Raw genomic sequence first — 24,767 nt, 5'->3', positions numbered from 1 at the left:
GCATAATGGACATGAAAGCAGTGCTTGAAAAATAACTGTATAGCTTTCTATTGTTTGGTAGCCTGTTTAATAAATATTGATAGGAATTGAACGTATTTATGAAAATATTAGTATTTCAGTTTTTGCAGCTGATATCAATATTATGTTAAGTTTAAAAAGTGTTTTGATGAGTAAATTCTGTAAATAATACTTCAAGCTTCCAGAAATATGTTTTTAACTGGTAATAGTTTCTATATTTGTAAAATGCAACTGATTGTGAATGGCCCAGTTCTGCATATATACTGATTTTGGTCTTAAATGGAAAGGTATTTTTAGTTTTTTATTGTTTGGTGTATTCTATTGTGTTAGAAATATAGGTAATCAGATTTTTTTTCCCCATTCCTAGGGTATTTCTGCAAAAAAAGTGAGTAGTAAACTTGAATTAACAGCATTTAAGTCTTCAATCTCCAGATGGTTCCATAGGTAGTAACATAAACATTTCTTATTTGTTAGTAGAAAAACTGTAGGTCACCCACAGTGTGACATTACTACTTATTAATATAGCAGATCTACTTTAGTAGGAGGGCTGACCTGTTGAGTAAAGCTTATGAAAATGGAGTCTTTTGATGTCTTGCAGAAGTTCATCAGGCCAGAGTGACCATTAGGGAATCAACCTGCATCTTCCCAGTAAATGAATAATCAGAACTGTCATTCCCAATCAGGAATCATGCACAATTTTTTTTTTATTTTCTTTTTTTATATTGGGTTTTAACTGTTTGTTTTCAAAACTAGAATGTAAATATTACAGAAAAAAATTGTAACGAGAACTTGTACTTATAACATCATTCCTAAATTTGAGGCCTACAGCTGTAGGCAACAAAGACACTATTTCTCCTGCAGAAGTGTAGTAAAAACAATGTATTTGGTTTTAATGCCATGAATGGAGACATGATGAGTTTTTGTGGGGGTCCTTCACCATTGATAAGTACAGGTATTTACTCCGTGACAGTCCAGAAACATAACCTGACTAAGTTCCTTTTGTTTCTGAGTAATGAAGCTGAAGCATAAGTAGGAAGGTTACTGTTTGACTAAACTACATGTTTGTACTTAATTTGCAGCGTAAGTGAATCTCAGAACTATCTGTGTTAATCTTATATTTATAGGCCATGCTATATTTTCTAACAAGCTAATTAGTAAGCAGCATGTAGAACACTTCTGATCATGAGTCTGTCTTTTGTCACACTGAAGCTAAATTATTGTGACAAAGTATAATCAAATCCCAGAGTTGTACACCATGGTGTACTACTGCATTGTCAAAAACATAACCCATCTCCTGTTGGCCTGATGAGCAGTGTCCTGTTCATCACCTGTCAAATTAGTAACCCTCCCTGTAAAGCACTTTGTGGACTCTGACACTCTTCATCAAGCTGTCACTGCCCCATTCATTACTGACTCTGAAGATAGGAGTACATCCCTGTTGTTTTGGCTTTTTTTTTTTTTTTTGTTAAGAGTAGCAGATTACTTTTGGGTCAGTAGGTTTATTTTTCTGAAGAAGTAATACTTACTTTGAATTTGCTCATAATATTTTAATCTATATATAGTATCATAACAGATTTATGGCAGTATATGAAGCAACCTCTTCCCAAATGTTTTCATAGCTCACTTTTAACTTGGGGTATGATGTTGACAACAGCAAAACAAAGCCACATTAACTCTTTTTTTCCCCTCCTGATGCATTTTTTTTCCAATTTACGTGAAATGAAGTGCCTTTCGAGGAGCAAAACTATTTTCAGACTTCACACTGGTGATCAGTAATGACAAAAATGCTTGTATGTAGCTACTTGTTTCAGGATGTCTTTTTTTTTTTTAACAAAATGCTGAATTCGTGCTTTAAAGTTAATCAGTCTTCCATAAATAAAGACATTCTAGCTACATGTCAAGTGTACAGTCTGTGTGACAGGCAGGGCTAAGTCAACTGGCTTCTCCACTGCCTGCTTTCAGATACCAGCAATGGTTGCTTTTTTTCAGAGTTTAGTTTTGAGGAGCAATTGTCCTCCTAATCCTGCCATCAAGTTGGTAGAATCTGACTGTGTAAATATGCAGTCATGTTCTCCTTCAGTTCTGTCTGGCAGCCGAGGTTGGAGCACTCAGAACCAATCTGTTTGCTCTCACTGTCTATAATAAGGCTCCTCTTGCAAAGTACTGACTGTTGCCAGTCTTACTTGACTCATGAGTGTGCTCAGTGCAAATATGGCAGGAAACTGCCATGTAAGAGCAGTAGAGAGACAACTCTGGGAGTGAAGGCTTTTATGTAGGAAAAATGGAAGAGTTAGGTGTATAATAAAAAAATTAATCATGGTGATCTAATACTGGACTTTATATTGAAGATGCAGTTGTCATGCATGAACAATGGTGTTCAAGCCATAGTTGCCCTCATTTGCTCCAGAAAAGCTTCTCTTGTCAAGATTCATGTAGTAAGCCAGTTTGGAAAGGACTTTGAAAGTTACTTGGCCCTTCTCCCATTTAACTTTATCTACCCTCGAATAAAGTTTGTCATTGATCACAACTGATAAAAAGAGCTCCATTTTCTTGAGTGAGAAAGGGAAAATCCCAACAAACCTACAAAGGTATGTGTGGAGAAGAAACTGGAAGGATTCTGCAGTTGTGTGGTAATACAGTGCTGGCTCATGGAGGAGGGGGAAATCCCATTTTCTCAGTGTTTTCTGAAAGGTCTGCTTTGATAGTGTCCACAATGAAGTGCACATACTGAACTGCAAAGATCTGACCTTCATAAAAGGTATGAAAGGGTCTGAGTCATCCTCTGGAATGTGAACCTTGAGTTGTAGGGAGCAATTTGGTGTTTCAAAATGGAAGCTGAGGTCCCTGGTACTTGTTGAACAAGAAGGGTGTTTTAAGATCTGAAAGGCAGGGTATATTTTATGTCAGAGCAACTCGTTACTGACAACTTTTGTTCTAGTGCGTGACATCCAAATACATACACTTATTGTAAAGAAGGGCAAATATTTGCTAGACTTTTGTAAAGATGGAAATGAAAGAATGCAAACCTGTTATTTTTTGGTGTACATATGTTTTTTGAGAACAAAGGTGTTAAACTTTCAGAAGGCTGTCTAGTCCTGAGATAGGCATTAGACTCAATACCAGCAATGTGCACCTCCTTTAGATTTGTGGCTGGCTGTTTGAAGCATGGCTGATATCAATTGTTATTAGTGCAGAGCAGTAACTGTAATTTTTTACTTTGATTTTTCAGGAGTAGCTCTTAAAGGTAAAACTATTAGGAAAAATAAGTCTGTGACAAAGTTGTGCCCCAAGATCTAGTCTTAAGCTATCTTTGTTTTAAAAAGCAAGTATGCTGTTTTGTTTTCCCTCATCTTTCTCCATGTCTGACTTCTGTCTTACTTGCCTTACTTTGAGCTTGTTATGGTTTGTCTTATCGGCTCTGGATGGGAGAAATTATCTCTGTACTGTGGGCTTTTATGTACTTGAAGTCTCGTCTGTACCTCTACTCTAGTCCAAGACTGCTTAGATGTAAAAGTAGAAGTACAGGTAAATAAACATGGCAATAAAAAATACACTCTTATGTAGTACACTCTTATGTCTTTCTGAGTTGAAAGCATGGGTTTTTTTGTAGGAGCAGGAGCAACATAAATGAGTTGAGGCACCAAAATGGGAAAGGTGGAAACAGTGAATGGTAACACTAGTGATGGTGGACTTCAACATCCCCCTTGCCTGCCTTCCCCTAGTCCTAAAGAAAAGAAAAAGCACACAACTGCATCCCTCCCACCTCTCAAGGGACTCAAATTAAATGTCCTTGATACTGGTATAATTATTAGTTGCATACTTTAACTCCTGAAGTTAGTGAGGAGAAGCTGTCTTTACATCATACTCCTTTGTGGAATATGTGGTAGATGTGTGTTTTTGGACAGGGTGATATTGTAAGATGTGGTTAAATCCCTTATGTGTTAAGATGTGTCAAATCCCTTATGTAATTAGCTTATTCAGTATAGAGAATGTCCTGTCCTGGAAAGTGTGTGCAAGGTAACTGAATCTTCTGATCACAGGTGAGATGTGGCTGTGCATTTAAAGAGAATTAATGAAGAAAGTAACTGAAGGTGCATATTAACTGGCTGTATGCTGAATATTAAATGGGAATTCTGCCTTCCTTAGCGAGTGAGAGTTTTCTTCCTCTTTATTTTGAGGATATACTTCATTAGTAATCAAGTTATTGACTGGGAACTGTAACCTCTCCTTAAAACTTCACTTCTTTTGAGCTTTGCAGTTGTTTCAGTTGTGATGGCTTGATGGACTCGTCCACTGCATTGGGGTGAGGGGAAGGTAGGAAATTGCTCACTTGAACAAGGACACGCAGGCATGGTCGAATTGTGTGAATAAGCCTGAGTGAACAGCATCTGAGAAGAAGCTCCATGCCTAGGTAGGTAGGTAGGTTTCAGATCTTTAAATTAAATAACTGGAAAAAACACAATTTCAGCTGAATCTCATTTAATGGAAGTGATGGAAGCTGCATAAGGTTGGCAAACTTTAAGCCAGGATTCCCAGTGTTAAAAGTTGTGCTTTAGAGATCTTCTGCAGTCTATTCCACAATATTTTTCATATTTATGTAATGATAGTTTGTGCTGCCATGTCTTATTGTGGTAGTATCCTGCCTTTTGTATATAGCAGATAACTTTCTACTATAAAATACTACTAATAAAAATTAAGAACTACATTATATCATAAGATTGTGGTTAAAAGAAGTTAGTTTCATTCCCTTTCTGAGTTACAAGAAGCCTGGCAGAAGAACAAATATATTTCTTTGCCAAAAATAAGATAACGAATATGCGTTCTTCACATTTCTTGTATGGCAGCTTTTAGTTGATACAGTTCTGCTGCATATTTGTAGACTTGCAACTGAGCATAGCAGTGTTTTATCCTGGACTCTTGACAGCCCCCTCAGAACTTTCATCAGCACTTTTTGGATTTGGAAGAAGCGTTTTAAGAGAAATGCTGTTGCACACCTCAGTCTGCATATTTAAATGCTTCATGGAGTGAGTGGAAACTGAGCTCTCTTCAGAGTAACTGAAGAGGAAAGATGAATTTTGTGAAATTTAGTATGTGAAGGAATGGTACCACTTATATGCCTTCTATTAATGTTGAAATACTCAAGCACTGTGGTCATGCTTTTTTTTTTTTTTTAGTAACTTAGGAGTTCTCTATATGCTGTCTAAAGAGAACTGGAGTTGGAACAGAGTGGGCACTGAAGATTCCAACTTTACTGTGCTGTATGCAGAAGAACTGAAGTGAGCTAGAACCTGAGAACTGTATATTTAGAAACTTGGGGTAAATAGAGATGTAGTGATGTTAATTTTTGAGAGTACACTTAAAAGTAAAGTCACCTGTGAGACTCTACTGAAGTGACAGGCAAAGTAATCTCAATGTGTCACTTCCAAAATGCAATGCAGTGGACACACTTGTTGCTGTACTTTATGGCTTCCAGAGATTGCTTGGAATAAAGTACACTCCCTGGGTGCTTCAGGCTTTTTCATCTGTCACAGAGTTAGCCAAAAGCTGTTAAAACTATTCTTGTAACTTAAATAAAGCAGATTCCTATTAGTAACAGGTCAGTGGATAAACAATGTAGTTGTATTATCTAGTTTTTAAAACCCTTTGCTTTATGTATTTTATTCGAGTGAAATGTGAGGTTCTTTCAGATTGAGATCTCACACTTAAATGCTAACTATGATTCCTGCTGGTAACACCTGTAGTGTCACAGAAGCACTTTGTCAACTCCCTCAGCCTGTTCTCAGCAGTCTGATTGTTGCTTGTTTGTGGGATCTGATTTGTTGTTGCAGTTTCACATCCGCTTGAAATTACTGGAAACCCTATTAGATCTCACCTGTACTATTAATGCAATTAATTTTATTTGTATTTTAGTGATGTTGGAGCATGTTAAAAACTTAATCAGAAGTAAACCAAGTAGATTACTCTGCATCACAAAATTGAGATTACTCTGCATCACAAAATTGAGTAGTGTGTTTTAATCAAAGAGCTGTTCCCTTTCAACTAAGAAATGATTTCTTCCTTAGACTTTCAGATTTGCAATATTGTTTTCCTTCACCAAAATGATGTCATTCTATTTGGAAAGTCAGATCAGTATGATGGCAAATCAAAACCAGAGAGCAGGTGATATTACTAATTGATCTAATAGCAGAGTTCAAATAATATTTTGACTTACTCTGTTCTGTAACCCATTCTGAAATATCAATTGTCTTGAACGTTAGTAACTCAATTACAGAATTTCTCTGGTGCACTTTGATAGCATTCCTGTGTTTTTGTCTGCTGGTTCTCCATGGAGCTCTGTGCAGCAAATCGAGGAGTTGGTTTGGTTTCCGGAATATATTAACTCTGGCATATTCCTCCCCCCTGCCCCCCCCCCCACACATGTGGCAGATATCAAACCTGAACATATGGGCACAGAGTGACACAGCAATTGAAGGATCAAGCTGGATAAACAACCTCTGCACAGACTAACCCTGTCCAAAAGTCTGGTATATGGTTTGTGGTTTTTTATTTTTAAATCCTAGAACTTGCTGCTTACTGCAATAAATTGCTTTGTGGAGGGCTGTCTTCTGCCTCCCCTTCTCCTTCCCAGGAGAAGGTGTGGGAACAAGTTTTCTTTCCTCAGTCATAGCAGAGTTTCAGTGGTAGGTCCCATGGGACAAGAAGGACACGAAAAACTTTGCAGATTGCAGATAATATAGGTTTGCTTCTTTGCAGTGTCTTCTCTGACTTCTTATACCTTCTGAGAAAGAATGGGTGTTGTGATGACAAGAATGGTGTTCCAGTTACTTCCTTAGCAAAAAGATCAAAGTGGCGAACAAGCTTTTTCTAGGAACTGAGCCTTTAAAGAGATTTTTCTGCCCAAATGTCTCAGTCCTGAGCAACATCTCTCTGCCTTGAAGAACAACAGAACTTGTTATTTGTCAGTTGTCTGTAAGGACAATGAAGACTCTCCAGGAGCTTAATAAGAGATCTTGTAATGTCAAAATGATCTAATGCTAATGTTGTTGATCTATCACTTAGCTGCTTTTTAGATGGCTGAGAGTTAGATTTAAGTGCATGCATTGGTTGTGTTTTCATACTTGCTTTTTTAATTCTTCTTTCCTCCTGGGATATTCTTTCAGCATGTCATTTCTCAAAATTTAGGGTCATCTAATTTCCAGCCCGAAGGTTTCTCATAACTCTTTGCCTGCTAACTGTATCAATACACTCCACTCTTTCTAAGTTATTTTCTTCTGTTGTTGTTTTACCCTTGGCACTTAAAAAAAGCATTTATAACCTTGTTACCAGGCTAAATAATACAGGCTTTATTAGTTAACTCCTCTAAGAGCACTCTTCTGTTTTTTGGTTGGAATTCATGTCTCTTGACCAAGGCCAGCTGGGATGAGATAGAGTACTCCAGATAACCACCTTTTTTTTTTTGCAAAAGCACTGAGAATTCTTGGTTACTCTGTAATGGTGTATATACCTAAGCCTTGGTGCCTTTTCCACACTTCACCTCTTCCATTCCCCTCCAGTACCACTCTGGGAGGAACTGGAACATGTAGTCAATAATGCTTTTGTCAACTGACATGGGCTTGGCTTATAGCAACACTTTTTGGGTTCAGTTCTGAAGCACAGCATCTCCGTATTGATTGGTATTATTACTTCATAGCATTGGTAGTGTCTCATGAGAATAATTACTTTTCCAAATTTTTGATTCATACTTACTATTCTGGGGGAGGGACAGAGGAGAGCAAAGGGAACTTGAAAGTTTTGCTAGTTTGGAAGAAAAGGGTAGTTTTGAGGGAACAGATCTGTTTAGATGATCATATCACCTGGATAGTCAAGTGGAAATAAGCAAGGCTGTAACAATAATAAAGCTTTCATCTTATTTCATAGTTTCCTTCTATGTGTAATAGTCTTCCATCATTACAAATACTTTCTGTTAAACTCATAAATAATGCATTCTATTTGGATGTTACTTAACAGCAGTTGGTTGTTTAAATAGTTTTGGGTTTAACAAAACCGAAATAAAATAATGAATGACCTCTCTTCTGTGAGCCTGGAAATAGTAGCAAGTGTTCTGAGTTCTGCTGTCAAAAAAAAAAAATCTTTTGCTTCTGGAGACCACTGATGTTATTACTGAACTAGGATTTCAAGATTTAATATCATTACAAGTTAAACATTACTGCCTGCCTTCAAATGTTACAAATGTTTAAGCACCCATGGCTTACAGAGACACTAATTTTCAACTGTTTTTCTCAATGTTGAGCCTTTGAACATTCAGAGTAGCTGTGAATATTTTAAGTCCTTCCATCGTTCAGACATAACTGTACTTTAGCCAAAAATATTCTTGTTCCAGTGTGTTTGCTGTAACACAGCTTTGAAACTGGTGGGGTGGAAGCTGTGGTCCTCATCAAAGAGTGCTTGTACTCTTTGCTAAACTCTGCTTCAGTGACAGTGTCTATCTACATACCTTCACAGAGTAAACAAATACCATTTTGTGGCATTACTGACATAGGGAAGGAAGGTTGTCCTGTGAAAAGTACCTGAAAAAAAACAGACTTGCTTTCTTAGGAGAGGAAAGAAATACTCCTGGGAATCTTGTCAACACTAAGGGGACGTCTTTTTAAGTAGTGATTTGTTTTTATTTGTTTGTTTTTTAAAGTGAAGGGATAATTCTTCCTTATTGTATTTTTGTATCACTTTAGATTGGAGAACTTAAAATGCCAGCTGAAGGCTAACAGGAGGAGACAAAATAAGGTGCAAAAGTATGTGTAAGTTTTCATACCACTGACTCAGGCTCCATTGTCATAAATATTATAGCTGTACCATGAAAGTTAGTTGCTCCCATGGGGATCTCTGTTCGTGTCCCTTAAGGGAGGGCATTCTAAACATGTTAACCTGCCATGCCTAAGCCTTGAACAACTGAGGCAGGGAATTCAAGGATCCAGAGTTTTGTGCCCATGGACTCATGAATGCTGCTGGGAGATCACTGGGTGTGACAAGTAGAGGAGACGCAAATTGCTGTATTTCTTCTGATTCTCACGTAGCTCATGTGAGACATTGCTGAGTTAGGGCTTGTAAGTCCCTATCTTTGCTTTCTGTGTGTTACCTGACTTGTTGAAAAGCTCCTTCAGAGGGGTTTGGGCTCTCTGTTGTCAGTATCAAAAGCAGGAAGTGACTGGTGCAAGCCCAGACCTGTGGCAGCCAGAAGCAGAAACTTAACCTATTGTAGAATATAGTGATTTAAACATCTGAGTTTAACTTAGATATGTCCAAAATCAAGATAGTTTGTTACTACTTAATAGTATGCTAGGTTATTGCAACAAACTAGGGTTGCATCTGCTCTTGGTGTGTGTTTGCTGCATTGTTGGGAGGGTTGGTGGCTCAGCTTTGAGGCGGAAGAACTCGAAAATACAAATTTGTGATGGCTATCATCTAAGCTGCTTTGTTCTTTGTGCTTGCATAGACTGGAGTAGTGTTTGTGGTGGGACAGGGAGGAGAAGCTGCTGTAATTTCAGGTTGCTTCAGCAGAATTTGGAAAGTTTTATTTGTGACAACTTGTGATAGATCAAAGTATCAGGTTTTAAATTGTCTGTATCAACTTGTACAGATGCAGTCTGTATATTTGACCAAATCCTTAAGTTTCACATGCTGATTTTTAACATGAAGATGGTCTGCACAGGCATAGGAATGACACTAATGATTGTACTCTGTCCCTGTACCCTCTGAGCTATTTGTGTAAGGGAAGGAGTTTGAAATGATGACGTTTGGATATTTATTTGGATAAATATATGTAATAGTTAGAGACTGCCTTCTGCTTAGTACACAGGACTTTCATGTAGGTTTGGATTAGAGGAATTAACTTCCTAATTTATCTAGATGACCACACTCACTAGGATGTCTCCCAAGAAGTGTAGTTGGGATTTTTGGCTTCCATCAGTACCTGGTACTCTTTGGAAGATACAGTGGAGCTCAGCTGAGAAACTGCATAGTGCAGACTGAGAGCTCTAATGCCTTCAAGTCTGGCCTGCTTGTTTTCTCTCCTTTGTCTCTACTGTAACTTCAGTAGTAAGTTAAACCTTGAATGAAAATTATAAGGAAGTGTAATCACTACTAAGCTTAGGAGTTAAAAAAAATACAGGTGTGTTTGGCTCAGAGTGTCTGTCATACTTGAATATATAAAAATGTTTATGCTGTCATTTTATTAAAAAAGTATCCATTATAAGGCACAGATTGCAGTACAACATTTGAAGTGTTTTTCTTAAAAATTAAAAAAGTATGCCTGAAACTTCCAGGCTGTTATCATGCAGCTGTTTAATGTAATAAATATTGCCATGTTAGTAATATGCCTATGGCATATGCTGTCCTTGATATATGAAAAAAACAACACCAGACTGCTGATTTGAAATTCAGTGTTAGATGCTTTATGCCCTCCACTTTCTAACTTGTTAAAATAGACATTTAATAGAAAATAGTTGAAACTATTTCTTAGTAGGTAACTGCAAGTTTGGTGAGCAGTGTTCTCATCAACTTTCAGTTCTGTGGAAGAAGTCTGTGTTGCACAGATCAGGCTGTTTTCAGATTGCAGTACACAGTATCTGTGTCCCAAAATTGTTCTGCCAGGAGAGCCTTTAAATACAAATTAAACATACAAATAAAATTTGAAAAGCTTAGAAAAAAGAGCCAAAGTTAGTGCAATTAATTTGGCAACTTTAGTAGCTATTGGGAGTTGGAGGTGCTAGGAAATTGTTTATGTGAGAAAAGATATTTCAAGACTTGACATGGGGAATTAGAGGTAGTAAAGATACTGGTATTAGTAGAACATTTCTTTGTGCATTAATCATGTGTTGGATGGGGATGTGCATGTTCCTAGCGGAATATCTTTAATTAACAAAGCAGATATAGGACTAAGAGAGGCTGCAGCCTTTATGAAATACCTACATTTTATATTTGCTATGATAACATACTGTGCTGAGGGGCAGGAAGGAAGAAACTGCTCACTTCTGGGCCTACAGGTATTTTCTCCTCTACGAGCCTGTCTACTTCATATTCTTTCTTTTATCTTTCCTTGAAGTCTCTCCATTCTCTATGTGTTTTTTACTCAAATGCTGTAAAGAGAATTATTCTGCCTTGCACTGTGATGAAGGTGCCCTCTCCAGTAAGATATCCTTTTGTTTGTCTTCCTTACTAGTGCATTTTATTAAATGGTTTATAACAAATAGTAAAGAGTATGATGTGGAGTAGTTCTGGAGTGTCTTCTGGATATTTTTTAAAGGAAAAAAAAAAAACAACCCACAAAAATAAACCAGAAAGACAAGAAATCTTGCATAGGCGTTAAGTGAACTTTGCTTCCAGTTCAGTGTCATATTAACAGTATGGGATTATTTTCATGTTTGCAAAAATGTCTTTTAGGAGTGTAGCAAGATGGATGCATGGCTTTGTTCCAACGTGTTCTATCATTGATGTACTTGGGAGAAACACTGTCTTCCTTTCCTCTCTTGCCATATTCTCTTTCAATCCCAGACAAGGCCAGAATTGGTGTGTTGTTTGGGGGCAATAGGTTGTAGGTTTACTTGTAAGGCATAGTTAAACATTAGTGTAGGATGAAAGGTCACCTGTATTGGAGACAACTCTTGAGTATTCTGATTGGGTCACAGCAAATTGCAAGAGCAAAGGCTTATCAAATCAGCTATTGTAATATCTAGTTCTTAAATAATCATTTTGCTCAAGCTATAGAAAGCTTACAGCTCTGCTTATTCCAAATATGTTGGAGCTGTGGAGAAACCGTGTTCTTCTCGTATGTATTCTGTATCACTCTGTGAATCCTTACAGTACATCAGAGCCGCAGTTTAGCTGAAGATAACAAAAGACATTGAAGAGATTTAGGCAGCATCTCTTGGGTGATTGACTGTTCACAAGGAATTCAGGCTTTGACGAACCTGGCCATGCTATGACCCTAGGAAAAATACCTCATTAGTGTCTTGTTAATCTAGTGAACTGTAGCATATGGGCGTAGTTACGTTTGTTGCTTGTGTAAGGAAAGTGTGTGGGCAGCCTGGGAAAGATGAGGTAAAAATCATTGCTGAGGTAAAGCAGAAAAACAACCTGGTGGTACTTGCACTTACGTGAAGGAAGCGAGGAATTTGTAGCAGACTTTTTTTGTCTGTATCAAGATTCAGTGATGGTGAGTTCTTGTCTAGCTTGAAATTAAGACTAAGTCTGGCATCCTGCTAGAAAGCACTTAAAAGAGCTCTAATATAAGTTCAGCATCTTAACCTTCTGTATTCAGGTTCTTGAGATACTCATTTGCCTTTCCCATACTCTGTAATTTCCGTGTACAGTGCCTTGTTCCCACAAACTTGTTTTATTTATTGAGTGCTGGAAAGGTGTGTATGTGTGGAGTGGAGTAGACACTTGTCAATAAAGTGTGCCATAAAGTTGTTTAATTCTTCTATAAAGCTCTGCCTTTTGACAACTTTTCCCATGTCTGTGAAAGCTTGAACCTCCCTAAAATACAGTTGTGGAAACTAATATTGTATGTTGTTCCATGTAGTTAACATGAAAGAATAGCTCTGAGCACTGTAAAGTCATGATCCTGTCAATGATAGGATCAGCTTAAAGACAGTTTAATCCTTAGCATTTAACAGGTGTTTCTTGGGATGTGCCTTCCTTTTGTTCGTCTTTACACAGAACTTCTGTTTCTCTATACAGCTGTTTGATAGGTAGTTCAGTTCATGATTTCATACAAGGTAAATGTCTTTAATTGTGCCTGTGTCAGTGATTTGGTATGTGTATTGGAGCTTGCTCTCAATTACATCACTGTAAGGTCTAATGTAAATGCATACCTTTTTTTTGGTGGAGGAAAAGCTTCCGTGGCACATAATTCCAAGATACCACTGCTTTGAGCACTGCCAGGTTTAGAAAACATAAATGTGTTTCAATCCCTTTGTTTGTTGTTGCAGTATTCTTGTGAGAGCTAAAGATCCATATGCAGATCCAGTGCTGAGGAAGCCGGAAACTTAACCTGTTTTAATTGGGTTTCTTCCTCAACAACTACAATTACACCATTTTCCAGATTGTATCATGTGGCGTAGGAATCTCGGTATGCATTGGGCCTATGACGTTTTTTGTGTAGCATTTGGATGGAAGTCTTTGTTTGGCAGGATGGCAAAACCTGCTTAAGACAGTGCAGGAAAGGAGGCCTCAGGAGACATCAGCCTGAGTCAGTGCTAAGTGTCAGTGAGTAAAAAAACTGAAGGAAAACTCCGGAAAGCCTCCTGATTTGTCTAAAACTTGTCTAAATTATATTTTGAAGATGCCAAAACCTGAGACGTGTTCTAGGTGAGCAGAGAACAGGTGAGTACTCACCCTTCCACCTGTCCTTGGAAACATAAATTATTTTTTTGAAATTGTTTTTATTTTTAAAGTGCTTCTCCTTAAGACATGCTAGTGTGAGCAAACAGGCTTCTCAACTTTTGATATTTCTATGTGTAGACCAGTTTAAAGCTGAAGCTGGATATGATCAAAATGAAGACCCAGTCTCCTCCCTCTTTACCTTGTTTTCAAGGTAGATCTCCATAATGCTCTTAGACCTGTAATCTTGGTTTTATCTGTGGTGCACTTCTCTAATCTGCATGTACAAGTCAACTGTTTTTTGTTTCTTCTTCCAGCACTAATTTCTGTGAGATCTGGTCCCCGAATTTCTTCAGTTTAGGGGCTAATTAAAGTTTTACTTTTTGTTTTGTTTGACTCCCTCCTTCTAGTTGTCTAGAAGACTGCAGAGATCATCTTGTGTTAGTTAATTTAGACTGTGGGTGACCAAACTGTTTTACTAGCCACTGAGCTCACTAGGTCTCTCTGTAATTTAAGACAGCTTGGCAAAAGTTGATTAGGAACTTGGCAGGGCTCAGGCAACCTGCCATGCTGCAGCTTGGGGCTTGTATTGTCTAACAGGCTCTGCAGGTAGGACATGGCTTTGTACCATATCAGTATTTGTCTTGTGCTATTGCACTTGGTTTTGCTTAAGGGCTGTGTGTGCCAGATGCAGGTGAATGGCAAACTGCAAATAAGGCACCATCTGGTCTATGGCATTAGAATACAGAAGAGGTTTGGTGTTTTAGCAGGAGATTCTGCATTCAGGCTCATAATGTTGAAGTAAATAGAGCTATGCAGCTCGAAGGCAGCTGGGTATTAAGTACTGGGCAGGGCAGATTGGAAGTCAGTGATGGTTTTGGGTTCTTCTTGGTTTACTTACATGACAGTAATGAAACCAAGCTTCTAAACTGAAATTTGCACTAACCATTCAGCTGATTTTTTTTTCTTTTTTTTCCACTGGCAATAAATGCCCCCTGTCCCAACTTTGCTGCAGCTGTTTACTTGGTCTTAGCTTGACCACCTGCCTTGTAGTTTTCTTCTCCTCTGGCAGTGTCACTAATCTGTTCTCCATGAAGGATTCTGTGCTTTAATTCATGTCTCACAGAAGGTAAAAGCTCCTCATTCAAATTCATTCCTGTCTTCTGAAGAGAATCTTCTCCTTCATTCTTGCCAGGCAGTGTGGTTTTTTTATAATGTTAGTGAAAGGTTAAGCCACCATACAGATACTGACTTCTGGCTTCTACTAAACAAGGAGGATGGATAAGCTGAAAGTGAAGGTCAGATAAGATTTTACTTTTATTGCTTGTGATGGTTTTTATTGAGAGTCTGCAAGAAATGAATTCACATCAATTCACTCTGGGTACAAACAGCAGAGTTTTGGTCAGAATTTGGCTGCTGGAAAATATGTTCTTTTTCATTGGAGAGATATGCTTTTGTTTAATTTTAAAAAGGAAAAGAACTGGTATTTCCATTGCTGCTAACAAGCTGGAACCACACCTGTTTGAGCACCAGGTAGCAGAATTGCATACTGAGGCTCTCATAGTGTAAATGTTGCTGTCTCGCAGCTTATTAGTAAGTAACAGTAGTTTTAAAGTTCCTGTAGAGGTAAAGTCAAGCTCTTGATGTAGAATCTGATTTGGCAGAGAAATTTCGCTCTGTGACACAAGTGTACAGCAGAACAAACTTAGAATGTGCATTTGTTCCTCACTTTTCCTTCCTTTCCCATTGTTGTGCTAAAACGAAAAAGAGCTGTCAACAAAGAGACGAAACCTGGTTCATTATTTTGCAGGGAACACTTGCTGTGTTTGTGTGTTCTCCATGTGGTGTGACAGTCATTTGTGTTACTGTCATGGCTTGAATACCTCTGGGCTGCTGCTGAAGCTGAGCTGTCTCTGGTTGACTTGCAGCTATCCTGATCAGACTGGTCTTTTACTGAATATGGATTGATTCAGAAGTTTCTGGGTTCTTATGCTTTTGATGATCTTTATATTTGTGCATAGAAAAAAAATTAACTGCTGCAGAGTTGACTGAATTATGCAACAGAACTTAATGTGTAGCTGACTAAAAAACTAATATGAAATAGAACACTGAATTCAGGTTGAGAAACTACAGGTGTTGTAAATGTGAAAATATTTTCCTGAAGTGTTGAGTCCTGGCCCTCTGCCACTGGGAGAGCATTCTGAATCTTCCTTCATTAATGAATTCAAGTCAAACCATACACTGGGGGAAAACTTACAGTGAACTAGTTTGGACATGTTACAAATGGTGACATGGAAGGGTAACAAGGGTGGCTTATTTGGAGAAGAACAACTTAATTATTTGAATTTTTTTACAAGGGCAAATTCTTTGAAAGAAGTTGTGAATAAATGTTCTAAGAGATTACTTTTATAATTGACTCTGTTACTGATATACTCAAAACCAAGAGGAATAGTTGCTGTTGACAACACTTTTAATACACAATGCAAAACTATAGAGAAGCAAGAGAAAAAATGAAATGCTTTCTATTTTTCCTAACTTCTCATTTGGATGAGGATCAAAGATCTGAATGACACTTGTGGTGTTTTGTGAACCAAAGTGCAGTCCAAAGAGTGACACAAACTGTAGTATTTATGTACTTGATGAACATAAGAGAAACAAAGCAATGAGGTGGCAGAACTCAAGAGGGATGCCCTCAAGAGAGCATTATATTTGTTCCATGCAACTCCTTTGCTTTTTCTCCTCAAACTGCAGTACCTTCTGGTCTTCCAGAAGAAACGACTATAGGAGATAAAGGCTTTCACTGTCTTAGTGTTAGGTAGCCCCCTTAGCCAGCTTGCAAGAACTCAGTTAAGATTTACTCCTGGTCCAATTTCCCAGTGCATGAATATGGTGATTTTTTTTTTTTTTTCTTCAGTGATGAAATGAAGCTGGTGGATTCCTGTGTACCATGAACTGGGAACACCAGTTTTAAAATCAGACCTGAGACACCTGAGCCTGCCTGTGTATCCTGTGCAACCATATCCAGAACAGAACATGAGCAGGTTTTTTGTTCCTTTAAGCTGTCCAGATAATTGGGAATGTTCTGCTGTCTTAACTTTTGCAGGTGCTTCTTTTTTTTTTTTCCCCCCCCCCCCCTCCTCTCCAGACAATCCGTAGGCTTCTCTTGGTTCTTGAGCTGACAAGTTGGTTGTAGTTGACTGCCAGTGGCACCTGTGCTGCTCCCTAATTTTGAGTAGTGCCCCATTTGCTATTTCAGTTTGACTTTTCCACAGTCCAGAAGGACTCACTGAGGTTCTGGCTGTGGCATTTAGGCCAATCCACTGCTGTGTTGCTGAAGGAATGATGAGTGTCAGTTCTTGGTAATCTTCATGGAACAGGGTTTTAAGCTTCTTCTGGGTCACTGAAGACATCTCCAGTTTGCTTTTCCATACCAGATCCCGTGAAAGGTCTCTGCAATCTCAGACTTCAAATTCAACTGATCTGCTTGAAGCAGAGGAGACTGTTCATCTTCTAAAACTCATAATCACTGTCACAAAACTGTTTTTATCAACACCTGGAGCATGTGATAGCATGTATTTAAATCTTTCCTTAAACAATACTTGACCTCTGACTTCCTCAGACTGCGTTCTCAAACCGTGGTGTCTTTTGCACAGGTGTCTTCCAATCCTTTCCCCAGAGAGAAGTCAGTAGGTAAGGATGCTGCTTTTCTGGCTTGGGATTATGGCATGTATGACCTGTTGATCACACAGTCCTAACAACCTGGCCATTCCTCTAGCAAATAGTGTTTGCATTGTTTCAGAGGTGTTTTCAGTGTTCTTATCTCCTGTGGGAACTTGTAAATCTTCAGTTTCAGGTAATGAATATTTGAACTTTCAGTTAGCAGTATAGTTCCCCCTCGTTCCAACCGTGAGATCACAAATGAGGATATTTTTGGCTCTTCCCCTTTCTCTTTCATGCCAAGCTTTCTCTTCCCAATCTTTGTCTATATGTCATTACAGACATATAAACATAGATACAGTTTGGAGACTCTAAACCTGGTCCTTACATCCTTTCAGGTTTGAAGCCACCTGTTTTGCTGCTTCTATGAAGGTGACCTTTGGCATTTCCACTCTCTTGGCTGGAAGGCTGGGCAAGATCTAAGCTCTTGATAGACTGGATAAGGACAAGGTGACTTCCTAATGTAGCAGGGCCCAGAGGCTGCCACAATCTTCTGCTGGCTGTTTGTTGTAAAGTCAGTGGAACAGAGGGTAACTCCAGTTTCTTTACTGATTTTTTTTTTTTTTTTCCTTTTGAGTCTGTAGCTTGAGTGTATTTATGGCCTCCTGGTATTTGAGAAGTTTTCTGCAGTATCTGTTCCTTTCTTTAGTATATGGGGTATTTTTGAAATGGTTAAGAAATGCTTCCACAAGAATGATTGTGCAGTAGCTGAATTAAAAAGAACTCTTCCACTGTAAATGCTGCAGCTTTTTTCTTTTTTGTTGGCAATTTAGAAAAATCTCTGCATTAACAGCATATGTGTTGTCATATTTACTCAGTGTAAAAAAGGACATGTGAGTAGTCCTTAATCTATAGTATCTCCAGAGACTGGACTCCTTTGAAATTTGTATCTTATGTGCCCATTTTCCTTCCTCATCCTAGTCCAGGTTACTGGATTGTGCTGTTGAGGACCTGAAGGGGCAGGAGTGCTTTTGGAGCTGTGTGTGTGTTCAGTCATTGTGGCTGGCAGTTGTCACTTCTCAGAATGAGAGATCTCTAATGTGATCTGAGGTTCTACTTTCAGCAGGTGGTTGGACCACATGATCTCAAGAGATCCTTTCCAGCCAAGGTGTTTTTAATCATTATGACTTTAACTGTTGTACTTCACTTGGACCCTACATCAAAAAGGCATCTGGTCTGAAGAGAGTTTGCCTCTGTATGCTGTTAAGCTTCACTTGTCTTCCCATTGATACCTTATTAATGTCTTCAGAGAGAAGTGACAAAAGTGATGCAGTTCTTTAAATCTGTAGAAATTCTGTGCCTGAGGAGGTGTAGAAATCATTTCTTCACAGTCAGAAGAAACTTCTTGATACCTACTTGTCCATCTTCTTAGCAGTGAGGTAATGTCACAGTATTAGGAGGCTGAACAGTCTTGTTTGTCCTGAAGATTTTTCTGTATGTACTGGATTTGCTCTAGTGTTTGTGCATCATTTGTGTGTGTAGTTTTCTAGTTTTTCTTCAGCTTTGGCAAAGGAGAATACAAAAGGAATACAGTCCAGCCTAATATATGATTCAGTATGATTTTGTGTGGTTTCTGTATCAAAAGAAGTTAATCTGATACAAGTCACCATGTGAGTTTTACATCATAAGATGCAGTGCAGCAAGTGAGCCATAGTGTGCTCTAGCATCTTTGAATCATGTAGGCAGCTTATGGCTATTGATGGGGGGAAGGTAGAAATGGAAGCAGATAAGAAAATAAATGGTAGCTTAGTCTTCCTGTGTTGGAAGAAGAAAAGTTTGTTGTTCCTTAAGGCTCAGTGCTTTTCTACTGCTGAGTAACCCAGGATTTGCATGAATGCAGGTGAAATGCATGCACCTTAGTGTATCTTACAGCTCATGGAAGAGTATAGTATTCCCTTGGTTGTGTATAGAAAATTGCTGTCTGGAAGAAGGGAGGCATGATGAGAATTCAGGAAATGTTACAGAAAAATTTTCTAGGAAGTTTTCAGTATGTTTTTTTTACCTACTCCCTAAATTCTTCCACAAGCTACTTCTACAACTAGAAGGGATGAGAGGCTGCTAAATTGAAAACACGAGCTTCTGCCTGCATGGAGCGTTGACATGAAATTTATGTTTCAAGGGGAGGACCTCACTGAAAAAAGAATTGAGCAGAGTGGATGACTATTTGGAGGGTATAGCAAGGAAGAATATTGTGTCAAAATCAGCTGCATAAGACTGCGTTTAAAGCAACTCTCCGGACTAAGAAGTCAATTTAAGTCAGCTGGTGAAGTAGTAGAATTAATTGAATGAGTACTTGCAAGTGCTTGCTTGTAAGGCAAGAAAATAGGTGTGTATGTCGGCAGGTAAATAAGGAGAATCTTGTGAGCAGTGAGCAAAAATGAGGTGCAGCTGTGAGATCAGTCGAAAATGAAGTAACGTAGATCTAAAACAATTCAGCGGTTACTAAACCGTGGGCAGTAAGTCCTTCAGTTTAGTTGCAATTAAAGTCTCAACTCTTGAATGTGTTGTATGTTTGTATATTTAGAATGTTGTTTCTATATCTTAAGTGACTAGATTTACCACAGAAACAGCTGATCAAGTAAATTAATGTCTACACTGAAGTAAGTGAATACAAATCCGAAGTCTTAGATGTAATATTTTCTGATATGTACGCCAAACTCTGAGTTCTGGCTGGCAAGATGTGCAACTTGCTGGAAGAAAATGTTCTGAACTTACAAGGCATATAAACATCCTCCTGTCTTGTCCTTCTCCCCCCTTCTTTTGCCTAATACTGACCTCAGGGCAGTAAGTCTTTGCAGTTTTGAGGCACTGGATTGCTGCTGCAGCAGCATTAAATAAGGCACAGGGTTTTTTGGGCCAAAGTATGAAAAAGCAGGTGTGCTGACCAGTGTACTGAGCTCAACCCCAAACAGATAGCAGATATTATAATGGAGCATTCTAGGCAGAGGTGCTAGGCATATCCTGAAATATTCTGGAAATTGGAGTGCAAGAGCCTGAAAGAATTCTTGCATTACCAAGATTCTTCCACAGGACTTAAAAACCCAAACAAACAAAAACCCCAAATAGGTTTTAGAGCTCCTGCAGGTAGATTAGGAGGCCCTTGTGAGAGAGTTCAGTTCATTTTTTACAGGTATTGTTACTGGTTTGCCCTGTTACTCTGTTAGTGGGCCCAGAGCCTACTGGAGTTCTTCAGTTAACTCTCTTTTCTTCTCTGTAGCCTGTGTCATGGTAGCTGCATTACAGCTCCTAGTATCCTACAGGGAGTGATTAGGGTGATAAGTAAAAGCTCATACAGGCTTGTAGTGTAGTTGTCTGTTTCCTCTGTTTGCTTCAAAAACATGGAAAAGTGTTACTCATTTCCTGTTGGCTTTTCCACTAGGATAAAGGTAAAGGCTTCATGACAAGTTAACAGGTAATTTTTGTCTTGTGTTCCTGTAGAATTCTCCAAGCAGTATGTTGGCTGTACATTAGCTGTAGTGTTTGCAATAGCTGTGTCAAGTCTACAGAAATTAATTCTAGTTGCTTTCCTGTACAGTGACAAAGGTGAGTGTAAATAGTAATCAGATAGTGTTTGCTACAACCCAAGAACACTATGCAGGATAAAAGGCATTGGATACCTGTGCTGTTACATGGCTTCAGAAGATCTGTTGTGGGTTTATTTGAAATGCTTGGGCTTTTGGAATTCATCCTCATTCTAAAGAGTCTGCTTATGATGAGAGCATCTGTGGGCCAGTGCTTTGGCATCATTACAGCTAAGAATATGGAGTTATGAGACAGTAACTAAAGTGGTTTGTTTGCAGATAACTTTATGCTAGAAGAGGGCCTGAACTTTAAAATTCTGAAATCACAAAGTTTGTCAACAGAAGCGTGGAGGTCTGATGTACAGTTGTAGCTTTTTTCTTATTGATTGTGGGTATGGGGAAGAATGTTTAGTGTAGTTGAGGAAATGATCTTAAAATCTGACAGGACTGCACTGGCCCATTTGGCTGATCTCTACTGGGTTGCACATTTCCTTTGAATTTAAGCGTCTGAAGATGGGAAAGAATAAGCCAAGTGCTTTGAGAGACTCACATGTGGAGGGACAAGTCTGAATGAGAGCAGTTGGGATTTAGGAACCTCAGGGCTCTTGTGGTTCTAGCATGTGGAAGACACAGTTGTGAAAAGATCTCTTTGTTGCTGGACTGACTGGGCATATGGTATTGTGTGGCTTGAGATACTTGCAGTGAGACTGAAGTTAGTGTTTTGATGTTAAAGGTCACAGTTGAATCACGAAGCAGCATTATATTAAAAAGAAAACTGGGAGTCATATGTAACAAGTACACAATAAGAAATGCAGTTAAGTTGAGAGGTTTCAATATAGAAAATAATTCTGGACATTATCTTGACTTGACAGATGCCTTACAGGATAAAACAGCTGTCATTTCATTCTTTTACACAGCTGAAAATATTGTGTGCATGACAACACATTGTGCTGCATAACTTCTAAGCACAGTCTTCTTAAAGTGTCTGGCTAACCCAGTGCTGTGGTTTAACCCCAGCCAGCAGCCAAGCCCCAAGCAACCACTCACTCACTCCCCCACCAGCAGGACTGGGGAGAGAATGGGAAGGGCAAAAGCCAGAAAAGTTGTGAGCTGAGATAAAGACAGTTTAATAGGGAAAGAAAAACCTGCTCATGCAAGCAAAGCAAGACAAGGAATTCCTTCACTGCTTCCCAATGGCAGGCAGGTGTTCAGCCATCTCCAGGAGAGCAGAGCCCCATGATATGTAACAGTGACTTGGGGTGGCAAACACCATCACTCCAAATGTCCTCCCCTTCCTCCTTCTTCCCTCCACTTTATATACTGAACATGATGCCTGGTGGTCTGGGATATCCCTTTGGTCAGTTGGGATCACCTGTCCTGGCTGTGTCTCCTCCCAGCTTCCCATGCACCCCCAGCCTCCTTGCCAGCGTGGCAGTGTGAAAAGGAGGAAAGGCCTTGGCTCTGGGTAAGCCCTCCTCAGCAAGAACAAAAACATCTGTTATCAACCCTGTGTTCCACACAAATCCAAAACACAGTCCCATACTAACCACTAGGAATAAATTAAACTCTATCCCAGGCAAAACCAGAACACCTGGACAGATCAGTGTTAAACTGAAGTTTCCCTAGGCAGGGCCAGAATTGCCTGTGCAGTGTTTTTCTGTAGCTGACTCTTGTGGTGGGGTGTGGAGAAGCCCATGTTCTGGCCCGAGGTGGGAAAGCATGTGGCTCAGCTGGCAGAGCTCTGAGTGAGCACTGCTCCTTCTAGAATGAAACTGCTGGAATGCACATTCTTATTGTCAGTACGAGGTGAGACAATAGTTCTGTGGCAACCATTTTGTAGTAGGACTAAAAGTTTGACATTAGTGCAGAGTTTCAACCTCAGTTGACCTTTTACAGAGGGGGACACTACTCCTTTTAGAAAATAGACAAAATGCACCTCATTTCTGATAGTAAAGAAGAAAATTTTTTTTGTTTGATGTTTGAATACAAGGAAACAGAATGCACAACAACATTTGACAGTGCCTGTGATTGACTTCAGCTAGACCCCCTAGGTAGGGCTGGAACCTTGGTCAGCTTTCAGCTTGGTTAATGCTGGGCTTTGTTTCTTGCCTTGGTATTTGAAGAAAATGCTGCCACTTACACTCTCCTCAGCTTGACTAATGTGGCTACACCAGCAAGCTGGCAAGATTTCCAGCTATTCCAGGCCTTTTCTGTTTCATTGTAAGTTTTTTTTTTTGTGCTCTAAAGTATAAGAAGTTGTAGACTAATGGTGCCATGTATTACTGAAAAGCTTTAAACCTTCCTGCTAGTGGGAATATTGGTTATGATTAAGGAGTTAGAAATAACTGTGAGGATGGAAAGCTCACCTTTGGAGGAGTAGGGTTTACAGCTTTCTCAGTTCTTAGTCATCAAGACTTCTAGCTATGAGGTTCATCAAACAACTGTTTCATGGGACTGTATATTTTGTGCTTTATTTACATTCTTTCAAGTTCCTAAGCATAAGGTAAAAAAAAAAACAAAAACAGAAACAGCAAAGGTAGAATTGACTTGTTTGTTAATCCTACTTTCTGCTTTTGCTGTCTGCTGCTATGTGGAACCTCATAGTGAAAAGAACATGAGAAACTTAAAGATGCTTTTGACTCTTTTGATATGGGGATTAGAATGGGGAGCAATTCTTCTGCTTAACTTGTATTCTTATTTGATTCTTGGACCTTACTTAAAATATTTCTGGCATGCTAAGTGTGGACTTTTAGTTTGTGTTACTACAGCGTAACAAGACTGAATCTGAGCTAGCAGAATCTGGATCAATAATTTCTTGCTCTGTGCAGGTGTCATGATGATATACACGTTCCTTTTAGTGTGATATGTGAGGTAATGGTTTGCATAATACCAGTTTATGTGCCTGGGTTCTTATGGCCTACGGTAAAACTGCATCACTTAGGATTCTTTCTCCCTGCCCCCTCCCCCCCTTTGTTCAATTCTGTAGGCCCTTTCAGAGGAATAGACAATTACAGTCAACTATTCACTGGCTTTACTGACAGTGCCAGGTCTGGAGAGTTATTTCATTGGAGACATTTGAATTTGAATCTGCAGCTGAAATGTTTTAAACTTTTTCCTGGCAGACTTCTTGCTTACTGTGCTATCGATATAATAGATACCAAATTGCCATATAGGCTATCGTGTTCTTAAACAAGAACACACTTTTTATGGCTTTTTTTTTTTTTCCACCTGCAAATAACCTTTTTTTACCAGATTCCACAAAATTAGAAATAGTAGAACTGGATTTGCTGGTTGTGGTCCTGTTGCTATGCTGTCTACATGATAATACTGATTTAGCACAGCATACAGAAGTCACCTCTCTTCAGTGAGGAATTAAGTGAGACTTGTTCTTGAAATACCTCTGTTTCTGAGGACTGCAGCTGGGTGTTATAGTAGTCTTTCATAAGTAACTACTAAAGTTTCTGTAGACCTGTAGCAGTTACAGAGCAATTCCAAAAGCAGTAATACAAGGCCATCATATTGATTATTTTTTAAAAATAATTGTGTGCACTTATTAATCCTTCTGTCTCAAATACATTTTCTCACTCATTAACCTCTTGTGAGCAAGAACTTCTTGCTTATGTAGCTAGATCTTTTCCTGAGTTAAGTATCTTGCTTTATGCAAGCAAAAGTTGCATAAATCTGACTAGAGAAAGAAGGTTCTTTAAGAGCATAGTAGTTAACTTACTTCTGTAATCTTGTGAATACTCTTGCTTGTTCTTGAAACTGGCATTGTCATCTCCCACAATGAGAGTTAAAATACTTGAATACTGCTGCTCTCTATCAAGCATTGAGTTTTTCTTTAATGTTGATAAACACAGGTTCTCCTAAATTGCATTTGTCTTGTCTCAACATAGTTACAGAAGCCTACTAGAAAAAAAGGATGTCATCATAGAATCATTGAGGACTTTGTAGTTTGGATTGGAAGGGACCTTTAAAGATCATCTAGTCCAATAGGTCAACTGTATGCTCTATATATGTAAAAGTGGTTGCTCTGTATTAAGGTTCTAAATGTTCTTGAGGAGAATCTTGGTCCGTGTGTCTTTTAACTAAAAATTGCTTAAAGGTGTTTTGTCTTAAGTTTTTGCTTAAACA

The 24,767-nt window shown here is 38.8% G+C and overlaps 1 protein-coding gene across 7 annotated transcripts in view; it reads left to right on the top strand.

The window, feature by feature from the left end:
* The window catches only part of TRIP12 (thyroid hormone receptor interactor 12), an 80,841-nt gene that overhangs the window by 2,168 nt on the left and 53,906 nt on the right, over positions 1-24,767 (top strand). Inside the window, exon 2 of one of the 7 annotated variants that reach the window (XM_017822280.1) lies at positions 8,748-8,807. The exons of 5 other annotated variants lie outside the window; for them this stretch is intronic. The gene's annotated coding sequence lies outside the window, so the exon portion shown is untranslated. Of the gene's footprint in view, positions 1-6,446; positions 6,550-8,747; positions 8,808-24,767 lie in introns of those variants that run through there. One more of the 7 variants, XM_017822279.1, reaches the window with a different exon arrangement.

The sequence above is a fragment of the Lepidothrix coronata genome, unplaced genomic scaffold, assembly GCF_001604755.1.
Source record: "Lepidothrix coronata isolate B3197 unplaced genomic scaffold, Lepidothrix_coronata-1.0 Scaffold97, whole genome shotgun sequence".
Classification (NCBI taxonomy): Eukaryota; Metazoa; Chordata; class Aves; order Passeriformes; family Pipridae; genus Lepidothrix; species Lepidothrix coronata.
The sequence above is the reverse complement of the archived record's forward strand: the minus strand, read 5'-3'. Positions and strand labels throughout refer to the sequence as shown.